This window comes from Anabrus simplex, chromosome 2 (genome assembly GCF_040414725.1).
Source record: "Anabrus simplex isolate iqAnaSimp1 chromosome 2, ASM4041472v1, whole genome shotgun sequence".
Lineage (NCBI taxonomy): Eukaryota > Metazoa > Arthropoda > Insecta > Orthoptera > Tettigoniidae > Anabrus > Anabrus simplex.
In genome coordinates, this window is record NC_090266.1 from 82,270,050 (window position 1) to 82,294,175 (window position 24,126).

Genomic DNA, 24,126 nt, shown 5'->3' on the forward strand with positions numbered 1-24,126 from the left:
CTTGGCAGACTGATGTGTAATAGCAACTTCTGGCTCGGTGAGGAAAGCAACGGGAATCTACCTCACTCCTCATTTCCCTAGTACGCCTCTTCAGTGATGCCTAGGTCATCTATGACAGCTGATGGCGGAACTGTTGAGGATCCAACCAGCCTTCGGGCTGAGGACTAAACATACATACAACAAAGAGAAGGATTGTTGCGGGGTGTTGTACTTATAATCCTACTTCATGAGGAGCACGTCGTTTGCGTCGTTTAGGTTATGTGTTGGCATGGAAACATCATGGAAGTTGCCGAAGCTGTGCCGACAACGCACGAACAACGAATTGACTTGACATGCTTTCCACTTGGAGCGGAAAACACGCCAACATGTTAAAAGTGTTAACTCAACATTCTGAATAAACATGCAAAGTCAATTGGAAGACACAATCACAATATACATGTCAACTGTAACATGTTAAATTCAACATGTTGGTGTTAAATGTTAAACAGTGGAGACCGGCCTTAAAGATGGCATGTCTGGCTGTTGGCACCACATACTTTTTACCAGGGAGTAAAGTATTCTTTACTCCCTGCTTTTTACGCTTTTGTTTTGTCATTTGTTTGTTTTTGGAACAGGTGTTTGAAATTGTATGCGAAACATTCTCGTTGATGTGAATGTTCGGTTTACGAAAAGTTCCGCAGTGTTATTTAATGTAACGTGAGTGGAAAGTGATTTTGTAAACGAATTTTGAATGGTTATATAATTGTCAACATTATTGAATCTCGGAGCGATGTATGCTGAGAAGTCTGCTGCATGATGATAAGCAAGTTATTTCCTGGGAGAATCCTTTCTAGAGATGTGTATTATTAATTTTTGTTTTGAAGGAGCATGCCATTGTGTGCAATTTTTGTTGTTGTTGTTTAAATGTGTCCGTTGGTGTTCAAGAAACCAGCCAAATAGCTAACAGCTTTTCCTGGATATAATTCCTAGATTCTGAGCGCTGCCGTTTAATTACTGCGGTACATACAGTACATGCAGTTGTAACAAGCTTTAACAGGTTCATTTTTGATAAAAACTCGTATTGACTATAAAATCAAGTAGCGAATATTTAAGAATAATTTGAATATTATATTTAAGTGGTCCGCCTATTCAATACATATGTGTGTTTGAGTCATCAGTCCATAGACTGGTTTGATGCAGCGCTCCATGCCACCCTATCCCGTGCTAACTTTTTCATTTCTACGTAACAATTGCATCCTACATCTGCTCTAATCTGCTTGTCATATTCATACATTGGTCCACACCTACCGTTCTTACCACCTACACTTCCTTCAAAAACCAACTGAACAAGTCCTGGGTGTCTTAAGATGTGTCCTATCATTCTATCCCTTCTTCTCGTCAAATTTAGCCAAATCGATCTCCTCTCACCAATTCAATTCAGTATCTCTTCATTCGTAATCCGATCTATCCATCTCACCTTCAGCATTCTTCTGTAACACCGTATTTCAAAAGCTTCTATTCTCTTTCTTTCTGAGCTAGTTATCGTCCATTTTTCACTTCCATACAATGCCACGCTCCACACGAAAGTCTTCAAAACATATTTCTGATTCCGATATCAATTTTTGAAGTGAGCAAATTTCTTTTCTTAAGAAAGCTCTTCCTTGCTTGTGCTAATCTGTATTTTATGTCCTCCTTACTTCTGCCATCGTTATATTTTTCTTTTGCTAGGGGCTTTACGTCGCACCGACACAGATAGGTCTTATGGCGACGATGGGATAGGAAAGGCCTAGGAGTTGGAAGGAAGCGGCCGTGGCCTTAATTAAGGTACAGCCCCAGCATTTGCCTGGTGTGAAAATGGGAAACCACAGAAAACCATCTTCAGGGCTGCCGATAGTGGGATTCGAACCTACTATCACCCGGATGCAAGCTCACAGCCGCACGCCTGTACGCGCACGGCCAACTCGCCCGGTCGTTAGTTATTTTACTACCCAAGTAACAATATTCATCTACTTCCTTTAAGACTTCATTTCCTAATCTAATGTTTCCTACATCACCTGCCTTCGATCGACTGCACTCCATTACTTTTGTTTTGGACTTATTTATTTTCATCTGGTACTCCTTACCCAAGACTTCATCCATACCATTCAGCAACTTCTCGAGATCTTCTGCAGTCTCAGATAAAATAACAATATCATCGGCAAATCTCAAGGTTTTGATTTCCTCTCCTTGGACTCCGATTCCCTTTACAAATTTCTCTTTGATTTCCTTTACTGCCTGTTCTATGTAGCCTAAACATTGAAAAGGAGGGGGGCAAACTGCAGCCTTGCCTCACTCCTTTCTGGATTGCTGCTTCTTTTTCAAAGCCCTCGATTCATATCACTTCAGACTGATTTTTATACAGATTGTAGATAATTCTTCGTTCACGGTATCTGATCCCTATCATCTTCAGAATCATAAATAGCTTGGTCCAATCAACATTATCGAATGCCTTTTCTAGATCTACGAATGCCATGTACGTGGGCTTGTCCTTCTTGATTCGATCGTCTAAGATCAGACGTAAAGTCAGGATTGCTTCACGTGTCCCTACATTTCTTCTGAAGCCAAATTGATCTTCTCTCAACTCAGCTTCAAGTTGTTTTTCCATTCTTCTGTAAACAATACGTGTTAAAATTTTGCAGGCATGAGATACTAAACTAATGGTGCGGTAGTTTTCACACCTGTCAGCACCGGCTTTCTTGGGAATAGGTATAACAATATTCTGCCGAAAATCGGATGGGACTTCTCCGGTCTCATACATCTTGCACACTAAATGAAATAACCTTGCCATGCTGGTTTCTCCTAAGGCAGTCAGTAATTCAGAGGGAATGTCATCAATTCCAGGTGCCTTGTTCCTATTTAGGTCACTCACAGCTCTGTCAAACTCTGACCTCAAAATTGGGTCTCCCATTTCATCAGCATCAACAGCCTCTTCATGTTCCAGAACCAAATTATCTACATCTTTACCTTGATACAACTGTTGGATATGCTCCTGCCATCTTTCTGCTTTGTCTTCTTTCCCTAGAAGTGGCTTTCCATCTGAGCTCTTAATATTCATACACCTAGATTTCCTTTCTCCAAAGGTTTCCTTGATTTTCCTGTATGCAGCATCTACCTTTCCCAGGACCATACAGCCTTCGACATCCTTGCACTTCTTCAGCCATTCTTCCTTAGCTACCTTGCACTTTGTATCCACGTGATTCTTTAATCGCCTGTATTCTTTTCTACCCTCTTCATTTCTAGCATTCTTGTATTTTCGTCGTTCATCAATCAGGTCTAGTATCTCCTTAGTTATCCACTGATTCTTAGTTGATCTTTTCTTCCTTCCTAACATTTCTTCAGCAGCCCTACTGACTTCATTTATCATGACTCTCCACTCTTCCTCTATAGTGTTTCCTTCAGCCTTTTCATTTAGTCCTTGTGCAACATGTTCCTTGAAACAATCCCTCACACACTCTTCTTTCAACTTGTCTAGATCCCATCTTTTTGCATTCTTTCCTTTCTTCAATTTCTTCAACTTCAGATGGCATTTCATGACCAACAAGTTGTGGTCAGAGTCCACGTCTGCTCCTGGGAAAGTTTTGCAATCCAACACCTGGTTTCTGAATCTCTGCCTAATCATAATGAAGTCTGTTTGATACCTTCCAGTGTCTCCAGGTCTCGTCCACGTATACAGCCGTCGTTTGTGGTGTTTGAACCAAGTATTGGCAAGGACTAAATTATGATCACTGCAGAATTCAACCAGCCGACTTCCTCTTTCGTTCCTTTGTCCCAATCCAAATTCTCCTACTGTATTACCTTCTCTTCCTTGGCCTACCACTGCATTCCAGTCTCCCATCACAATTAGATTCTCATCACCTTTTACATATTGTATTAAATCTTCTATCTCCTCATATATTCCTTCAATTTCTTCATCATCCGCTGAACTAGTAAGCATATAGACCTGCACTATTGTGGTGGGCATTGATTTGGTGTCTATCTTGACGACAATAATTCTTTCACTATGCTGGTCGTAGTAGCTTACCCGTTGCCCTATTTTCTTATTCATTATTAAACCAACTCCTGCATTTCCCCTGTTTGATTTTGTGTTGATAATTCGGTAGTCGCCTGACCAAAAATATTGTTCTTCCTGCCAACGTACTTCACTTATGCCAACTACATCTAACTTTATCCTATCATTCTCCCTTTTCAGATTTTCTAACCTACCACAACGATTCAAACTTCTAACATTCCACGCTCCGACTCGCAGAATGTCAGTATCCATCTTCCTGATGATCGCCCCTCTCGTGTAGTCCCCACCCCGAGATCCGAATGGGGGACTAGTTTACCTCCGGAATATTTTACCCAGGAGGAAGCCGTCATCAGTATACCATTCATACAGAGGGAGCTGCATGTCCTCAGGAGGTAGTTACGGCTGTAGTTTCCCGTTGCTTTCAGCCGTGTAGCAGTATCGACACAGTTAAGCCATGTTGAGTATTGTTACAAGGCCGTATCAGTCAATCATCTAGACTTCCGTCCTTGAAACTACCGAAAGGCTGCTACCCCGCTTTCGATGAACCATTCGTTAGTCTGGTCTCTCAACAGATACCCATCTGATAGGGTTGCACCTCTGGCTCGGCTATCTGCATCATTGGGACACGCAAGCCTCCCCACCGCGGCAAGGTCACATGGTTCTAGTACATGTATTGGTAAGACAAATGTAAATACACTTTTATACACAGGGACATTTAAAAGAAATTATTTGCAGATTTTGTAAAGTCGAGCTCCTATTGCGATTTTGAATCGTTTACACCCTGTAGATATAATCTCAGTATAATTTACCAAGCACGTAAAATGGTACAAAATTGTGGCCCCGAATGTAAGCGATTTGTAACAGTCATTTTTCCAGTTTTGCAGTATAACCATTACATAGCAATGAAGTATAGAAACTTAAAATACGCACTTCTTTCCAAAATTTACCCATTTTGCATTTCTGTGCTGGACCTCACTTGTGAGGATTATCGGTGCATTCTTATGTGTTTTATATTGTTTTTTGGATGTTTGTATTTTGCTTAATTGTATCACTGGCTGATGATGACATGTAATTGGTGTCGAAACTAGTACCACTCTTTTACGAACGGCATGTGATATAATTCACATAAATAAATTATTATTGTATTTGAAAGGTGGATGCGAAATACCTTTAATTCACTGGAGTCATCTTCCACCGCAACCTTATTTTGAACACTGACGATGAGTTGATGGAAGACATGAAGAACTGTGGCATGACAGGCGTCCGGCGCATTACTTGCAAAGTCAACGGTGAAGATGTTGACACTGGTGTCTTCATTGTCTCCTTCAGTTGTCAGTGTCAAAGTCAAGGTAATGACATATCGTTGCGATGTGAGGTCATATATCCCTCCTCCTATGCGATACTACCAGTGCTAGAGATTCGGACATATGGTATCTCGTTCGAATCAGTCTGTATGTGGTACATGTGGATGAGCAGCTCACGGCATGGAAGAGTGCACAATTCCGTACAGCTGCACTAACTGCCCTGGTCTTTATTCTTCTCGAGATCGGAATGCCCAACATATCTGAGTGAGAAGATGATCCAGGACATCAAGACCCTGAATGGTCTTTCCTACCAGAAAGCGTGCTGTAAATTTAATTTCATGAATATACCTGCCAATACACTAGACTACAGCATGATAGCTCAGAGTCTCCCAGGTTCGTCATTCATGACATCTTTACCCATGAAGATCGCTGTGCCCAAGGCGGCTGTTGCTCCCATGAGCAAAGCCGCAAAGAGTAAAAGCTTGAGGGAAATGAAATGTCGTATGGCTTTCAGTGCCGGGATATCCCAGGAAGGGTTCGGCTCGCCAGGTGCAGGTCTTTCTATTTGACTCCAGTAGGCGACCTGCGCATCATGATGAGGATGGAATGATGATGAAGACAACACATACACCCAGCCCCCGTGCCATTGGAATTAACCAATTAAGGTTAAAATCCCCGACCAGGCCGGGAATCGAACCCGGGACCCTCTGAACCGAAGGCCAGTACGCTGACCATTCAGCCAACGAGTCGGACAAAGCTTGAGGGGACACACACACACACACACACCACCTCACCTTCGACCACAAACAAGTCTGTGCCGGCAGGTAATGAAAATCATAGCGAAGCCGTATTGAAAATAATCTTATGAAAATATGAGAAATTTATTCTTCTTCCACCTATTCAATACAACTCATTATTTTAGTTAAATTCTCATTAAAATAAGAATTGGTACATGTTTCGCCCTTTCCTATGGGGCTTCATCAGCCGTAGCATTACCTCAAACCATATCAGGTACCTGATTTTTTTTTATTGGATAGATGGAAGAAAGATCAATTTCACATATTTTTCATCGACACCTAAGCTGGCACAGCAGGGGAAGAAGACGTCTCCTTCCCTCGAGAAGTCGGCGAAAGCCGTGCCCAATTCGGCAGTGGCAGCATTGTTGACCAGGGCTGCAAAATTATCTCCCAGCCCGTCTAAACATGAAAAGAAAGCGGGCGCTCCTACTAAGGGGAAATCATGCCCTCCAGCTGGACGGTATGAGTCTGCGCCAGCACGTACGCCTGCACCCCCCCCCCTCCTCCTCCTCAAAGTGTCAAAGTTCTGGGCGTCAGTCCCACAATCTGTGGATGATGAGATGGACGTCTAGCTTTCATCTACATCTATGGATGTAGATGTTGATCTTGATAGTGTTAAGGTTTAAGAGCATCTTGTCGCTCATAACCTAACTCTCTTTTTTAGTCCACACTATGGCAGTGTTACAGTGGAATTGTAACTGTTATGACAGGCATCTTTCTGAGCTACGCCAGCTCATTGGTGAGTTTGCGGCGAGTATAGTCTGTATTCAGGAGACAAACCTCAGTCCAGGTCATCATATGGTCTTGAGAAATTTCAGACTATACTCGACAGAATGATATTATGCTCACCGCACGTCCGGTGGCATTGGTATTTTTGTTCGTTCTGATACTTATAGCAAAGAGGTTCCTCTAAGAACCCCACTGGAAGCAGTTGTGGTGTGGGTACCGCTGCCTGTCATAACAGTGTGTAATGTTTATTTTCCACCAGGCCAGCCTCTTAACATAAATGATGTCACTGATCTTATAGATCAGCTTCCACCTCCCTTCCTGTTATTGGGCGATTTTAACACCCATCATCCTATATGGGGCTCTGAAACGCCTTGCCCCAGCGGAAGGGAGTTGGAAACATTAGTAACAGAGATGGATTTATGTATTTTGAACACAGGTGAACCAACTCATTTCAGTGTACGTTATGGCACATACTCTCACGGTGGAATACGCATGATGATCTCTGACAGTGACCATTTTCCCATTATTCTTATTTTGTTGAAACAAAAATCCGTCAAGGATCCTCCTTGATGGATTCTTAAACATGCTGATTGGCCACAGTTCACATCACTAGCTGTCTTTAACGATGAGACCAGGCGGACCGTAGACAGCAAAGTAACTTACATAGCACAAGTTATTCTTGCTGCTGCTAAGGAGTCCATTCCCTCCTTTGCAGGGACTCCTCACTGAAAACTTGTTCCTTGGTGGAACAAAGAAATTGTAGCAGCTATCAAAGAACGCCATCAGGCTCGTAAACATTATTGTAGTTAGCCTACTGTGGGCAACTTGGTAACATTTAAAAAATTCCGCGCTAAGGCACGAGTTCTTGTTCACCAAAGTAAGAAAGCTTCGTGGGAGAGATGTGTCGTCTATGACGTCACATACTCCATCATCTTCTGTACTGGGAACTTCCATTTCGGGCAGTATAGTCACTGAACCACTCTCGATTGCTAACCATCTAGCCAGTCATTTCGCGGATGTATCTGGCTCTGGGAATTACTATCGTGATTTCCTTGCTCTGAAGTGGGAGGCAGAACGTCCTCACCTTAGTTTTGCCACTCAAGTTTCAGAGGACTATAACGTGCCCTTTTCGGAGTGGGAAATCCGCAGCGCCTTGGTGCTTTTCAAGGACACGTCTCCTGGGCCAGACAGTGTCCATAACCAGATGTTGAAACACCTTAGTGAGGATAGTCTATTATATCTCCTTCGTGTGTACAACCGAATCTGGATTGAGGGTGAGTTTCCATCTCATTGGCGTGAGGGCATAGTAATTCCTGTCCTCAAGCCTCACAAACATCTTAAGTATTCAGGAAGTTACAGACCTATTTGTCTTACTGACTGTGTATGCTATTTGAGAGAATGGTAAATCACCGACTTGTGTAGTGTCTGGAGAAACAAGGACTTTGATCCGAGTACTAACGTGGTTTTCGAGCCACTCACTCGACCACTTGGTACGCCTGGAAAGTTCTATCCAGGATGCATTTCTCAGCAAACAGCATTTGGTGGCTGTTTTGTTTGACTTAGAAAAGGCCTATGACATCACATGGCGATATGGTATCCTTTCAGACCTGCATCAGTGGAGATTCCAAGGTAACTTGCCGGTATTTATTGCAAATTTTTGTCCCTCTGTCTTTTCTGTGTCAGAGTAGGGAGGGCATATTCGAAATACCACGTTGAAGAAAATGGAGTCCCACAGGGGTTGGTTCTTAGTGTCACTCTGTTTGCGATTGCCATAAACGGTATTGTCGCTGCTGCTGGTTCAGCAGTAATACCGTTGTTATAGGTGGACGATCTTGCTCTACATTATAGCTCGTATAATATGGCAGTCACAGAGTGACAATTACAGCAGCTATTAGGAGAGTAACAGTGGACGTTAGTACATGGCTTTCGGTTTTCAACCACAAAGAGCTCTGTTATGCACTTTTGCCGAAAGCGCACTCTTCTCTTGCAGCCTGAGCTTTATTTAGGAAATGTCACTCTTCCCGTAGTTGACACTTACCGATTCCTTGTGCTCTTTTCAATAGTAAATTATCGTGGGAGCTACATGTGCAGCAGTAAAAGTGCAATGCGGTAAGAAGTTGAATATTTTGAAGTTCCTTAGCAGTGATAATTGGGGGCTGACCGCACGGTGCTCCTACGATTTTATAGGGCACATATTTTATCCAGGTTAGACTTACGGCAGTGCAGCGTATGGATCAGCAAGGCAAAGTGTCCTTGCGAAACTGAATAGCATCCACAACAGGGTTAGGTTGTAAATGTGAGCTTTTTCGTACAAGCCCCATTGCTAGCCTGCTCACTGAATCTGGTGTGCTGCCTCTACACCTGTGGTGCCAGCAAATGCTTCTGTCCTATGCTGCAAACTTAGGACGGATGCCACTTCACGCAAGCTATCCTTGCGTATTCCACAATGGAAACAGTCAGCTGCACGCTGCTTATCCTCGAGCAATGCGGCTGGTTGGAATATGCTTGGATAGCAGTTACAGATTGTTTGATGTACCTTCTGTTCCCTGCCTTGTCAGACAACCAAGTGGGGTACCTCCATGGATAATACGACAACCTGAAATAATCCTGGATCTGCACACTGGCCCGAAGGAAAACTCGGACCCTTCGACTTATCGGAGGCTCTTCCTGTCCGTTGTTGGCCAGTATCCAGGTTCAGTCGTCGTTTACATGGATGGTTCGAGGGCAGAAACAAAAGTGGGCTGTGCGTTCGTTGTTGATAATGATAGGTTTCTTGTTGTTCTTCCGGAAACCTGTAGTGTGTATACAGCAGAGCTCTATGCTATCTGTGAAGCTCTGTGGTACGCACTGTGCGATGAGCGCCGACACTTTTGGGTATGTACTGAATCCTTGAGCTTGCTACAGTCTATTGATACCTGTTTTCCTTGGCACCCTCTGGTGCACTGTACAGACAAGAAATGTGTTCCTCGTCGCCATAAGACCTATCTGTGTTGGTGCGACGTAAAGCCAATAGCAAAAGAAAGAAAAAAGAAATGTGTTCCACCTTATTTATTGTAAATGGAATTACATTAGTACGGGTTTTGGCCTTCCATGATCATCATCAGCTAGTACATAATTATATTACAGCCATTAGACAATATCACAAAGATGTTATTATGTTAGATCATCCGGATGTCTAATGGGGGTGAAAATAAAATATATTGTAGTAGTGTTTTGTCTATGTGGGGTTAAAATATCTGTGATCAAAGTGGTAATGAAGGCTACAGTAAACTAAAACCTATTGAGTGTACATTGGACACATTGAGTACATTAAACATATTAAAATACATAAGGCACAATATAAAACACTTAATAAATTAAACACACTAAAATATGGTGTGTGTATATATATGTTAAAACGCTTGTTAAAATTTGAAAGTTTGTGTTGCGTGGAGTTCCTTCTTCAATCTTCTTTATAGTTCTTGTGCTTCTGTATCTATGTTAATTTAGTTGCATGAAGTGATCTTCGAGAATGTTCTATGGCTGATATATGTCATATTGATTCGTGGTGAAAACCCTTGTCGTTAAAATTTTTGAGTACTATGTAATTCAACCGTTGATGTACTTCATTAAGTTTTACGACAGACTGCAAGACTTGAGTTTAAATTTTGATTAGGAGCTGTTGGTGGCGACACCTCTCTCGTCTGTATTTATGTCGTAGTTATTATCTGTAAAAAGACAAAGACAAAGACACCTCCGTACAGGCCATGAAGGCCCTTGGAGGAATGGAAGGTAAAGGCTTCCACCATTGTTAACTGCGGCGCGTGATGGGGTAGAGTGGTTAGCTCTACGCCCGGCCGCCTTTGCCCCCAGGAATTAACCTGGTACTCACTTTTGGTGCAGGCTGAGTGAACCTCAGGGCCATATGCACCTCCGTATTATCTGTAAAGATAAGCTAATGTAAGTATAGTGTGCGTATGAAGGAATGCCCGGTGTGTGTATGGAAATGAAAAGAGTACTTACTATTGTTGTTGTGGAGGTCGTGTAGCGATATGTTTGGAAGCTTGTTGTGTTCTACAACGTGTGCGTCTGGGGCTTATGTTAGCTGTCGAGAGGGATGTAGGTGGAGGGGTAGGAGGAGTGGCTATTGTGGAGGTAGGGGTTGGGGTTAGGCTTGTGATTCGTTGGCTTATTAGGGCGTGCTATATTCTGTTTGTTTACTATTTTGAGATAGTCATTTTTTAATGCAGGAATGGCTTTATCAAAGATGATGCTGGCTTTCTCTGTAATATCGTTAATGTCATGATTGGGATTAGCGTATTGGTCCAGAGAAATATATAAATCTTCAGTTATGTTGAGCAGAGGGCCTTTAGAGTTTATGTTTAATATCGTCATATCATTATTGATGTCTGTGAAACAATGCTTAGATTCTTCTATATGTTGGCCTATTGATGAGAAATGGTTGTGTGTTACTGCATTTATATGATCATTGTAGCGGATGGGGAAGTTTCTGCCTGTGTGTCCAATATAACTTGTGTCACAGTTGTTGCTTTTGATACGGTAAACACCTGATTGGTTATATTTATTGTTATTGTTGACTGTTTTGGTGTTGTGTATGGTATTGGTGTAGTGTGTGTGGTTTTTAATGCTATTTTCAGGTTGTGCTTCTTGAAAATATTAGTTAGCTGTGAGCTTGCGTCCGGGAGATAGTAGGTTCGAATCCCACTATCGGCAGTCCTGAAAATGGTTTTCCGTGGTTTCCCATTTTCACACCAGGCAAATGCTGGGGCTGTTCCTTAATTAAGGCCACGGCCGCTTCCTTCCAACTTCTAGGCCTTTCCTATCCCATCGTCGCCATAAGACCTATCTGTGTCGGTGCGACGTAAAGCCCCTAGCAAAAAAAAAAAAAAAAATTAGTTATGGTATATAAGGCATAATCTTTCTTGGGTTTGGCTGTTTTAGTAAATTTGGTTTTAGCTTGGGATTTTATTTTGTGAATGATTTTGTTGACCATTTCTTTGCTATATCCGTTATGTTTGGCTATGTCGTGGATTAATTTTAATTCATTATTTAGATCTTCTGTTGTCGTTGGAATATTAAAAGCTGTATGTATCATGCTATAATAGGCTGCTCTTTTGTGTGTGTTAGGATGCATGGAATCATTTTTTTATGGTATTTAAGGTGTGTCTGGGTTTCCTGTAGATTTTGTAATTTACTCATTCGGAACATATATTTCAGATTCCCTATGGGAATCAACATCTGTATCATCTGATGGCCAAGCAGGCATCAATTTTTGGTAATGAGACTCTCGTAGTGTATTGGCACTGCCGGTGGCTCCAATTAGCCTATGCAGTGGCCTCCACAGTATGCACTTGCCATGCTTTTTGGTAGGTGTGCTAGGTACCAACTGATGAGCCCAGCCTAGCACACGGGGGCGAAATGCTGGCAACCAGGAATGAGTTAGCTGGAAAATTTATAATGTCCAATAACGGACCATTTATATTGGTATTAAGGGTTTTCACTACAAATCAATATGACATATATAAGCCATAGAATATTCTTGAAGATCACTTCATGCATCTAAATTAACGTAGATACAGAAGCACAAGAACTGTAAAGAAGATTGAAGAAGGAACTCCACGCAACACAAACTCTCAAATTTTAACAAGCGTTTTAACATATATATATACACCATATTTTAGTGTGTTTAACTTCAGTGTTTTATATTGTGCCTTCTGTATTTTAATATGTTTCATGTACCCAATGTGTCCAGTGTACACTCGATAGGTTTTAGTTTACTGTAGTCTTCATTACCACCTTATTCACAGATATTTTAACCCCACATAGACAAAACACTACTACAATATATTTTATTTTCACCCCCATTAGACATCCGGATGATCTAACATAATAACATCTTTGTGATATTGTCTAATGGCTGTAATATAATTATGCACTAGCTGATGATGGCCATGGAAGGCCGAAACTGGTACTAATGTAAATCCATTTACAATAAATAAGTATTGATAGGTGGAACACATTTCTTGTCTGTACAGTGAATCTCATCAATACGGAAAATGAAACTTATAAGTAATAAAACCCTCTGGTGCAGTGGATTCAGGACCTGCTGGCCAGGTGTTCGGATGCCGGCACCAGAATCACAGTTCTGTGGCTCCCAGGCCACATGGGTGTAGAGGGAAACGAGTTAGCTGATAAGGCTGCCGAGGAGGCAGTTACATTGCCCCGTTGCCTTACAAGGTTCCAGCAAGTGATATTCGCTCCCAGCTGAGATATTTGGTTATGTCCCATTGAGAGATGGAGTGGCAGGCCACTCCACTTCCAAATAAGCTGAGAACGATAAAAGATACAACGAAGGTATGGAGGACTTCCCTTCGGGCTTTCCGGAGGGAAGCAGTGGTGTTATGTCGTCTTCGGATCGGCCACGGTATAGTAACGCACTCCTATTTACTGAAAGGAGAACCCCCTCTGTTGTGTACTTCCGGAGCTCATCTTACCGTGGTACACATCCTTACGGAGTGTGTAAACCTGGTCGATCTGCGCCGTAGTCTAAAACTCTCGAATACCATCTCCCTCATCCTGCGAGATGACGAGGTCCTCTTTATGAGGGATAATGGCCTTTTTTATCGTATGTAATATTGTCCTTTGCTTTGTGTATTTCTGGTAACTGTGCTTTTATCCCATTGACTCGTTTTTAGTTCGTGTTTGCTTATTTTAATGTGTTATTTTAACTTCTAACTTGAATTATATATATCTCCAGGCAATGCCTTATTCTATTGTCACCTGTATTTATCTATAATTTTATTAGAAAAGAAGGCATTGTGAAATAGATCCACTGATTGTTTTAATCTCATAATCTTTTATCATCACCATTTATTTTATTGTATGATGATTCCAACAGACCACAAACCTTCGATGCACAATCTTTTAATAATGTAATGGTTTCTCAACTAAAGTGAAAGTACAGTGAACGAGAAAACGTAATCCTCTAACATCATTAATTTCAAATAGGACATTTAAACTTACAAAAATAACGTATCACTAAATAGTGTTAGTATAAACTGGGAACTAACGAGATTTTTAGGCAAATCTTACAGATGTTTAGAACATTACTATGACTTGGACATCAGTAAATTGTGATCAAATCTAGTCAATCACAGCTATATTTTAATTTGTTAATTCTTCTTTAATTATTGTTAAATAGTGGTAATATTTTATTTTTGTAAAATAATTTTAATGATCAAATTGTTTATATGAAAGTTCAATGTAAAGACTTAACCTTGAGATATTTGTTCAAATTAGGCGGAAGATGCTCGATATAACGAGCAAAACATGTCCCTGTTAGTGTTGTATTGTAATAAAATGTCCTTCTAGAGACAATAAACATTTTTATGTATTGAATTAGGTGGAAAATAAAACAAGAATTGTAACAATTAGTATTAACACGCAAGAGGTCGCGCCTGTAGCAGTTTGCTGCACTTTTGAAATATTTATTAATAATTTTGTAGCTAGCCGCTGTACGGCTTAGGGCGCTAGTTTCATCCCTCCCCTCTCTCTCACCTGACGTTGATTATCGTCAGTGTATTGCTTGCTGCGTTCCGGTGTAGTTTTAGTTTTCTTTCACTCCTGTATGTGCTGCGGCAAATTGCCTTCGTGCGACCCCTCTTATATGACTGCATTTCCAAGAAAGTTGCATAAGAAAAGTTCATGAGATTTATGGTAGCTTTCATTGAGATGTGGTGCTATAGTTTTATCTTGAATTGTGATGAAATCGTTCATTGAAATGTACAAATGCAAACGTTGAGGCAATTTGCTCACGTGCAACCACTCGCGCTCTTTAAAATATCACGTAATTTTACCAGATTTTGCGAAAAAATCATTAATTGTTTCCATTGGGAAAATATTGTTACTTGGTAATTATGTTAGTGCTAGTTGAAAGACAGTTAAACAGGGTACATATTTATATTTTAATCAGAACATTCATTGCAAAAGGAAAATAGCAGCTCATTAAAGGATTAACTAGAGCAATTTGCCTTCACGTGACCTCTCACGTTTAAAATGGGCACAACCTCTCGCGTGTTAAGTTCAATTACATGTAACTAATCTCATTATTAGACCCGTATTGAACTATGCTATGATATACTAACAATTTGTTGGTTATTTTGATCCACCTTTTCAATACAAATTACAGTTTGTGTTGCTAAGTTGTAATGTTACAACACTAATTTACCGGGATATGTTTCGCTTTTATTCATAAGCATCATCAGCTTATACTATTGCCTCAAGGTTTGTCTTTTTTGGGTTGTTGTTACAAATTTCATTACATTGAATGTAAATCTGATTTCAGTGATAACAATATTTAAAACAAGAATAATATACACATTAAAAATTATGACAATATGATTTGAAATGTTAAGATGGATTAACTCTTAATTCTAAAACACATTGACGTCCAAAACACAGTTTTTAATTTGGCTAAAAATTGTTTGCAATGTTAAAATAAAATTGATTCAACTATAATTTGGCATTAAAATTTGAGTCATAAATATAAATATTTATATTAAAGAGTTAATCCATTTTAACATTTCAAATCATATTGTCATAATTTTTAATGTGTATATTATTCTTGTTTTAAATATTGTTATCACTGAAATCAGATTTACATTCAATGTAATGAAATTTGTAACAACAACCCAAAAATGACAAACCTTGAGGCAATAGTATAGGCTGATGATGCTTATGAATAAAAGCGAAACATGTCCCGGTAAATTAGTGTTGTAACATTACAACTTAGCAACACAAACTGTAATTTGTATTGAAAAGGTGGATCAAAATAACCAACAAATTGTTAGTATATCATGTTAAGTTCAATACGGGTGAAAAACATGAAAATAGTCTCATGCAACATACCTCTTAGTTTAGCGGCTCGTTTCCTTTCTCCCAAGCCTTCCCAGCCCAATCTTTGCAACATTATTGTAACGCTACTATTTTGTCGGAAATCACCCAGAACAAATCAAGCTGCTTTTCTTTGGATTTTCTCCAGTTCTTGGATCAAGTAATCCTGGTGAGCGTCCCATACACAGGAACCATATTCTAGTTGGGGTCTTACCAGAGACTTATATGTCCTCTCCCTTACATCCTTACTACAACACCTAAATACCCTCATAACTGTGTGCAGGAAGCTGTACCCTTTATTTATGTGATTACCCCAATGAAGGTCTTTCCTTATATTAACACCTAGGTACTTACAATGATCCAATAAAAGGAACTTTCACCCCATCAACACAGTAATAAAAACTGAAAGGACTTTTCCTGTTTGTGAAACTCACAACCTGACTTTTAACCCTGTTTATCATCATACCATTGCTTACTGTCCATCTCACAACCTTATCGAGGTCATTTTGCAGTTGTTCAATATCTTGTAACTTATTTACTACTCTGTACAGAATAACATCATCTGCAAAAAGCCTTAACTCTGATTCCATTTCTGTAAACATATCATTCATATATATATAAGAAAACATAAAGGTCCAATAATACTGCCTTCAGGAAAGGAAAACTTGTCTGTACTGTTTTTAAGACGAAGATTCAATAATAGTTTCAGACAATGTTTTAAATTGACATTGTGATAATTTTAATTGTTTATGTTATCATGCTTTTAGAAGTGCTTTAATGTTGTTTTTAGATGTAATGTAATTTGGTTTTTAGACTACTGTAATTTTAATTTTGACTGTGGTCTTTTTAATATGTTTACGACTGTTCAGGAACATCATTTTAAGATTTAAAAAAAATTAAGGTTGAAGATGCTCTTTATATGAATGAAACATGTCCACTAGAAGAATTAATTGTATGAAAGTGTAAACACCAATAAAGGTGATTTGTATTGAATATGTGGATAAGAAATACTTCTTATTATAATTGCTGTGAATAACATCATTCAATACGGAACAACCATGAGGATAATGACCTGTAACATACCACTTAGTCGAGCGGCTCCTCTTCTTTCTCCCAATTCTTCCCAGCCCAAACTTTGCAACATTTTTGTAACGCTACTCTTTTGTCGGAAACCACCCAGAACAAATCGAGCTGCTTTTCTGTAGATTTTTTTCCAGTTCTTGAATCAGGTAATCCTGGTGAGGGTCCCATACACTGGAACCATACTCTAGTTGAGGTCTTACCAGAGATTTATATGCCCTCTCATTTACATCCTTACTACAACTTCTAAACACCCTCATAACCATGTGCAGAGATCTGTGTGCTTTAATTACAATCCCATTTATGTGATTACCCCAATGAAGATCTTTCCTTATACTAACACCTTCCAGGATATCAGCTATACTTCGCTGGAATCCTGCAAGTTGAGTTTCAGTGGAATAACCTTTCCTAAACCCAAACTGCTTTCTATCAGACCAGTTATTAATTTTGCAAACATGTCTAATATAATCAGAAAGAATGCTTTCCCAAAGCTGACATGCAAAGCATGTCAAACTGACTGGCCTGTAATTTTCAGCTTTATGTCTTATCAGCCTTCCCTTTATACATAGGGGCTACAATAGCAACTCTCCATTCATTTGGTATAGCTCCTTCATGCAAACAATAATCAAATGAGTACTTTAGATACAGTACTATATCCCAATCCATTTTCTTTAGTATATCCCCCGAAACCTTATAAATTTCAGCTGCTTTTCTATTTTGCAACTCTCTTATCTAACTGTAAATGTTATTGTTGTCATAGGTAAATTTTAATATGTCTTTAGTATTAGTCACCTCCTCTATCTGGACATTATCCTTTTAACCAACAATCTTTACATACTGCTGACTGAATATGTCTGTCTTTTGAAGATCCTCGCATATACACTCCCCTTGTTCATTAATGATTCCTGTAATGTCCTTCTTGGAACCTGTTTCTGCCTTAAAGTACGTATAGCCTACATACTCTTCCACTTTTCACTAAAATTTGTATGACCACCAATTATGCTTCCCATATGTTATCCTTAGCTGATTTCTTTGCCAGATTCATTTCTCCTTACTTCCACAGCCATTTCTAATTCTATTTCTTTCCAACCTGCACCTCCTCCTTAGTCTCTTTACTTCTCTGTTGTAATATTGTGGACCTTTATCATTCTTTACCACCTTTAAAACCGGGCGAGTTGGCCGTGCGGTTAGGAGTGCGCAGCTGTGAGCTCGCATCCGGGAGATAGCGGGTTTGAATCCCACTGTCGGCAGCCCTGAAGATGGTTTTCTGTGGTTTCCCATTTTCATACCAGGCAAATGGTGGGGCTGTACCTTAATTAAGGCCACGGCCATTTCCTTCCCATTCCTAGGCCTTTCCCTTCCCATCGTCGCTGTAAGACCTACCTGTGTCGGTGCGACGTAAAGCAAAATAGCAAAAAACAAAAAGAAAAACACCTTAAAGTTACAAACCTATTTTCACATTCCTCAACAATTGCTGTAAACCCATCCCAGAGTCTGTTTACATTTTTATTTAACGTTTTCCACCGAGCATAGTTACTTTATAAACACTCTCTCATGCCTGTGTTATCAGCCATATGGTACTGCCTAATAGTCCTAATTTTTTTACCTTCCTTTCTTTCACATTTATTTTTAACTACCACAAAGACAACTTCGTAATCACTAATACCATCTATTACTTCGGTTTCGCTATAGAGCTCATCTGGTTTTACCAGCACCACACCCAGAATATTCTTCCCTCTAATTGGTTCCATCATTTTCTGAATCAGATGCCCTTCCCATATTAACTTATTTGCCATTTGTTGGTCATGCTTCCTGTTATTTGCATTACCTTCCCAATTGCCCATGATCATCTGCAAATCTCTTGTTGCCTCTCCTCTTCTTAGTTATTGCGCCATGTTCAGAATAGTAGCATATCACTTTCTTGACAAGCATGTGCTGAATTTCCATACCGCCTTCTGTGCAAGGAATCCAGGTCCAAATCCAAACTTTGCAAGAATGACAATCCTGTTTTTATTTACATTATTGAAGACAACAGCAGCTTCAAAAGCAGCTAATTTTACCAAATGGCTGTGAAGAAAGGTTGTCTATGGACATCTCTTCCAAAGTAGAAAATTTAAATTCCCATTAGGGGTTCTGTGTGTTCTCATATGTGTACATTTCTTGAGGAGTTCAAGTGAGGCTAGTGCCCTGTGCACTGGCTTAATAACTAAAGGAAAAGCTTCTGGAATATTGTCCTTACGAGTAAATTGGCAGTGTAATAGACTGATATTTGTCACAACTACATGTAAATTACATACAAGGTCTTGTTTATTACCCTCATCACTATGCATAAACTACTGTCTCCCCAAACTTTGCACTGGCAAGCTGATCTTATTGCTCACTTGGCAATAATAAGCCTATTAATAAAAATCTTGGACTTCCATCCAAGTTCCTGATAAATTCCCTGGTACAGAGTGACAAATTTTTCCACAAAGGACTGGTAGGACTCTTTTTCTTACCTCAATGTTGATTTTGCCTTTCTGCATATTATTCATAACTTATGTATCTTCTTTACTGATGTAAACACTACCATACCTATCCATCCTTAAATACTTTCCTTATGAATCAGTTGAAGGAAAATTCAAATTTTTCCTTCAATTTAACCAAGAATGAGTACTAAACACTGCAAAACAATAATAGGTGCTAATAACAACCACCTTGTGATCTATTTCAGAAGTGAAGAATATGCCTTTCCAACAACTAAATACTATAGCTGTCTATCAAACAATCAATACTGATCTGCATTTAGGGCAGTCGCCCAGGTGGCGGATTCCCTATCTGTTGCTTTCCTAGCCTTTTCCGAAATGATTTCAAAGAAATTGGAAATTTATTGAACATCTCCCTTGGTAAGTTATTCCAATCCCTAACTCCCCTTCCTATAAATGAATATTTGCTCCAGTTTGTCCTCTTGAATTCCAACTTTATCTTCATATTGTGATCTTTCCTACTTTTATAAACGCCATTCAAACTTATTCGTCTACTAATGTCATTCCACGCCATCTCTCCGCTGACAGCTCGGAACATACCACTTATGTCTCAAGTATTATTACAATATTATAAGTCCACCTGTTTAATACAATACAATATGATCCACTATTTCATATGGTCAAATATTTTTTATACATAATACATAAAAGTCAAAGGTACATGTTTCACCCTCCTTACGGGCATCATCAGCCTATATCAATCTTAAAATAATACATATACTTATAAATTATAGGTTAAAATGTTAAAAAATGGTTTCGTAAAACATTATACAATAACATCTAAAACAACGATAATGCACCAAAGTATGTTAAAAGAGAGTGAAATTAACAGTTTTGAAGATTAAAACGTGATTAAACATGAAATTTTGAGAGTCTAAAACTAAAATGGATCCATATTTTTATAATATCATTAAGACTGTGAAGGCCTTGAGTATAAATACAATCATCAAAGGGGGATGTTTCTTCAATTCCCAAGTTGAATCCAAGATCCATCTCTCAAAATTTCATGTTTAATCACGTTTTAATCTTCAAAACTGTTAATTTCACTCTCTTTTAACATACTTTGGTGCATTATCGTTGTTTTAGATGTTATTGTATAATGTTTTACGAAACCATTTTTCAACATTTTAACCTATAATTTATAAGTATATGTATTATTTTAAGATTGATATAGGCTGATGATGCCCGTAAGGAGGGTGAAACATGTACCTTTGACTTTTATGTATTATGTATAAAAAATATTTGACCATATGAAATAGTGGATCATATTGTATTGTATTGAACAGGTGGACTTATAATATTGTAATAATACTTGAGACATACGTCAACTTCAATACGGAACCAAAATGAGAATAGTTACTTGTAACATACCACTTAGTCGAGCAGCTCTTCTTCTTTCTCTCAATTCTTCCCAACCCAAACATTGCAACATTTTTGTAACGCTACTCTCTTGTCGGAAATCACTCAGAACAAATCAAGCTGCTTTTCTTTGGATTTTTTCCAGTTCTTGAATCAGGTAATCCTGGTGAGGGTCCCATACACTGGAACCATACTCTAGTTGGGGTCTTACCAGAGACTTATATGCCCTCTCCTTTACATCCTTACTACAACCCCTAAACACCCTCATAACCATGTGCAGAGATCGGTACCCGTTATTTACAATCCCATTTATGTGATTACCCCAATGAAGATCTTTCCTTATATTAACACCTAGATACTTCCAATGATCCCCAAAAGGAACTTTCACCCCATCAACGCAGTAATTAAAACTGAGAGGACTTTTCCTATTTGTGAAACTCACAACCTGACTTTTAACCCCGTTTATCAACATACCATTGCCTGCTGTCCATCTCACAACATTTTCGAGGTCACGTTGCAGTTGCTCACAATCTTGTAACTTATTTATCACTCTATAGAGAATAACATCATCCGCAAAAAGCCTTACCTCCGATTCCACTCCTTTACTCAAATCATTTATATATATAAGAAAACATAAAGGTCCGATAACACTGCCCTGAGGAACTCCCCTCTCAACTATTACAGGGTCAGACAAAACTTCACCTACTCTAACTCTCTGAGATCTATTTTCTAGAAATATAGCAACCCATTCAGTCACTCTTTTGTCTAGTCCAATTGCACTCATTTTTGCCAGTAGTCTCCCATGATCCACCCTATCAAATGCTTTAGACAGGTCAATCGCGATACAGTCCATTTGACCTCCAGAATCCAAGATATCTGCTATATCTTGCTGGAATCCTACAAGTTGAGCTTCAGTGGAATAATCTTTCTTAAAACCGAATTGCCTTCTATCGAACCAGTTATTAATTTCACAAACATGTCTAATATAATCAGAAAGAATGCCTTCCCAAAGCTTACATACAATGCATGTCAAACTTACTGGCCTGTAATTTTCAGCTTTATGTCTATCACCCTTTCCTTTATACACAGGGGCTACTATAGCAACTCTCCATTCATCTGGTATAGTTCCTCCGACCAAACAATAATAAAATAAGTACTTCAGATATGGTACTATATCCCAACCCATTGTCTTTAGTATATCCCCAGAAATCTGATCAATTCCAGCCGCTTTTCTAGTTTTCAACTTTTGTATCTTATTGTAAATGTCATTGTTATCATATGTAAATTTTATTACTTCTTTGGCCTTAGTCTCCTCCTCTATCTCGACATTATCCTTGAAACCAACAATCTTTACATACTGCTGACTGAATACTTCTGCCTTTTGAAGATCTTCACATACACACTCCCCTTGTTCATTAATTATTCCTGGAATGTCCTTCTTGGAACCTGTTTCTGCCGTAAAATACCTATACATATCCTTCCATTTTTCACTAAAATTTGTATGACCGCCAATTATGCTTGCCATCATGTTATCCTTAGCTGCCTTCTTTGCTAGATTCAATTTTCTAGTAAGTTCCTTTAGTTTCTCCTTACTTCCACAGCCATTTCTAACTCTATTTCTTTCCAGTCTGCACCTCCTTCTTAGTCTCTCTATTTCTCTATTATAATAAGGTGGGTCTTTACCATTCCTTACCACCCTTAAAGGTACAAACCTGTTTTCGCATTCCTCAACAATTTCTTTAAACCCATCCCAGAGTCTGTTTACATTTTTATTTACCGTTTTCCACCGATCAAAATTACATTTTAGAAACTGTCTCCTGCCTGCTTTATCAGCCATATGGTACTGCCTAACAGTCCTACTTTTAAGACCTTCCTTTCTATCACATTTATTTTTAACTACCACAAAAACAGCTTCATGATCACTAATACCATCTATTACTTCAGTTTCCCTATAGAGCTCATCTGGTTTTATCAGCACGACATCCAGGATATTTTTCCCTCTGGTTGGTTCCATCACTTTCTGAATCAGCTGTCCTTCCCATATTAACTTATTTGCCATTTGTTGGTCATGCTTCCTGTCGTTCGCATTTCCTTCCCAATTTACATCTGGCAAATTCATATCTCCCGCTACAATCACATTTCTTTCCATGTCGTTTCCCACATAGCTGACTGTCCTATCAAATAATTCCGAATCCGCGTCAGTGCTACCCTTTCCCGATCTGTACACTCCAAATATATCAAGTTGCCTATTATCTTTAGATATGAGCCTTACACCTAGAATTTCATTTGTCTCATCTTTAACTTTTTCGTTGCTTACAAATTCTTCTTTCACCAGAATGAACACTCCCCCTCCTACCATTCCTATCCTATCTACGATACACACTCCAGTGCCGTGAGAAAATTTCTGCATCCATTATATCATTTCTCAGCCATGATTCAACTCCTATTGCAATATCTGGTAAATATATATCTATTAAATTACTTAATTCTATTCCTTTCTTTACAATACTTCTACAGTTCAACACTAACAATTTTATGTCATCCCTACTTGATTTCCAGTTCCCTGTTCCCTTATCACCGCTCCCTAGGCCATCCCGTTTCCCTGAATGTACCTTCCTATTACCCTTCCAAACAAATTTCCTAACTTATATGTACCACTGCGGTTTAAATGAAGGCCATCTGAGCGCAGATCCCTATCTCCTACCCACCCATTAGGATCTAGAAATTTCACTCCCAGTTTCCCACATACCCACTCCATAGTCTCATTTAAATCCCCAATTACCCTCCAGTCAGTATCCCTCCTACACAGTATTCCACTAATAACAATCTCCGCTTTCTTAAACTTCACCCGTGCTGCATTTACCAGATCCCACACATCTCTAACTATGTTGGTACTTATATCAGCTTGCCTTACGTTGTTGGTACCAACGTGAAACACTACCACCTTCTCCTTCCCCTCCTCCCTCTCTTCTACTTTCCTCAACATCTGCCTCAACCTAATTCCTGGATAACATTCTACCCTGGTTCCTTTTCCTCCACACACTTTCCCCACGTGTCTAACGATGGAATCCCCCATGACCAGAGCCTCAACCCTCCCCACCTCATCTGATCCCCTCCCCTCCTGGTCAGCCCTATCTTCTCTCACTGCTGCAGAAGCTACTTCCTCCTCCCTTTTCTCCTTCCCATGACCCTGTTCCACCTGTCTTTTCCTATCCTCTACTCTACATTTCCCTTTCCTACCTTTTCCCTTCCTCCTACTTCCACGCATCTCGGCAACAGTTCCCTGTCCCTCATCTTCCCTCTGTTGTTCTACCTGGAGTGACTCGTACCGATTTCGCACAGACACCTGTCCTGAATTCTGATCCTGAATAGAGCCCTTAGCCTGCAATCTTCTTCCCCTTAGAACATTAGAC

General features: G+C 39.5%; 1 protein-coding gene across 2 annotated transcripts in view; it reads left to right on the plus strand.

The window, feature by feature from the left end:
• The first annotated feature begins 619 nt into the window (after window positions 1-619).
• The window catches only part of LOC136864911 (endoplasmic reticulum metallopeptidase 1), a 500,707-nt gene continuing 477,200 nt past the window's right edge, over window positions 620-24,126 (plus strand). Inside the window, exon 1 of one of the 2 annotated variants that reach the window (XM_067142320.2) lies at window positions 620-696. The gene's annotated coding sequence lies outside the window, so the exon portion shown is untranslated. Of the gene's footprint in view, window positions 840-24,126 lie in introns of both variants that reach the window. The other variant, XM_067142319.2, reaches the window with a different exon arrangement.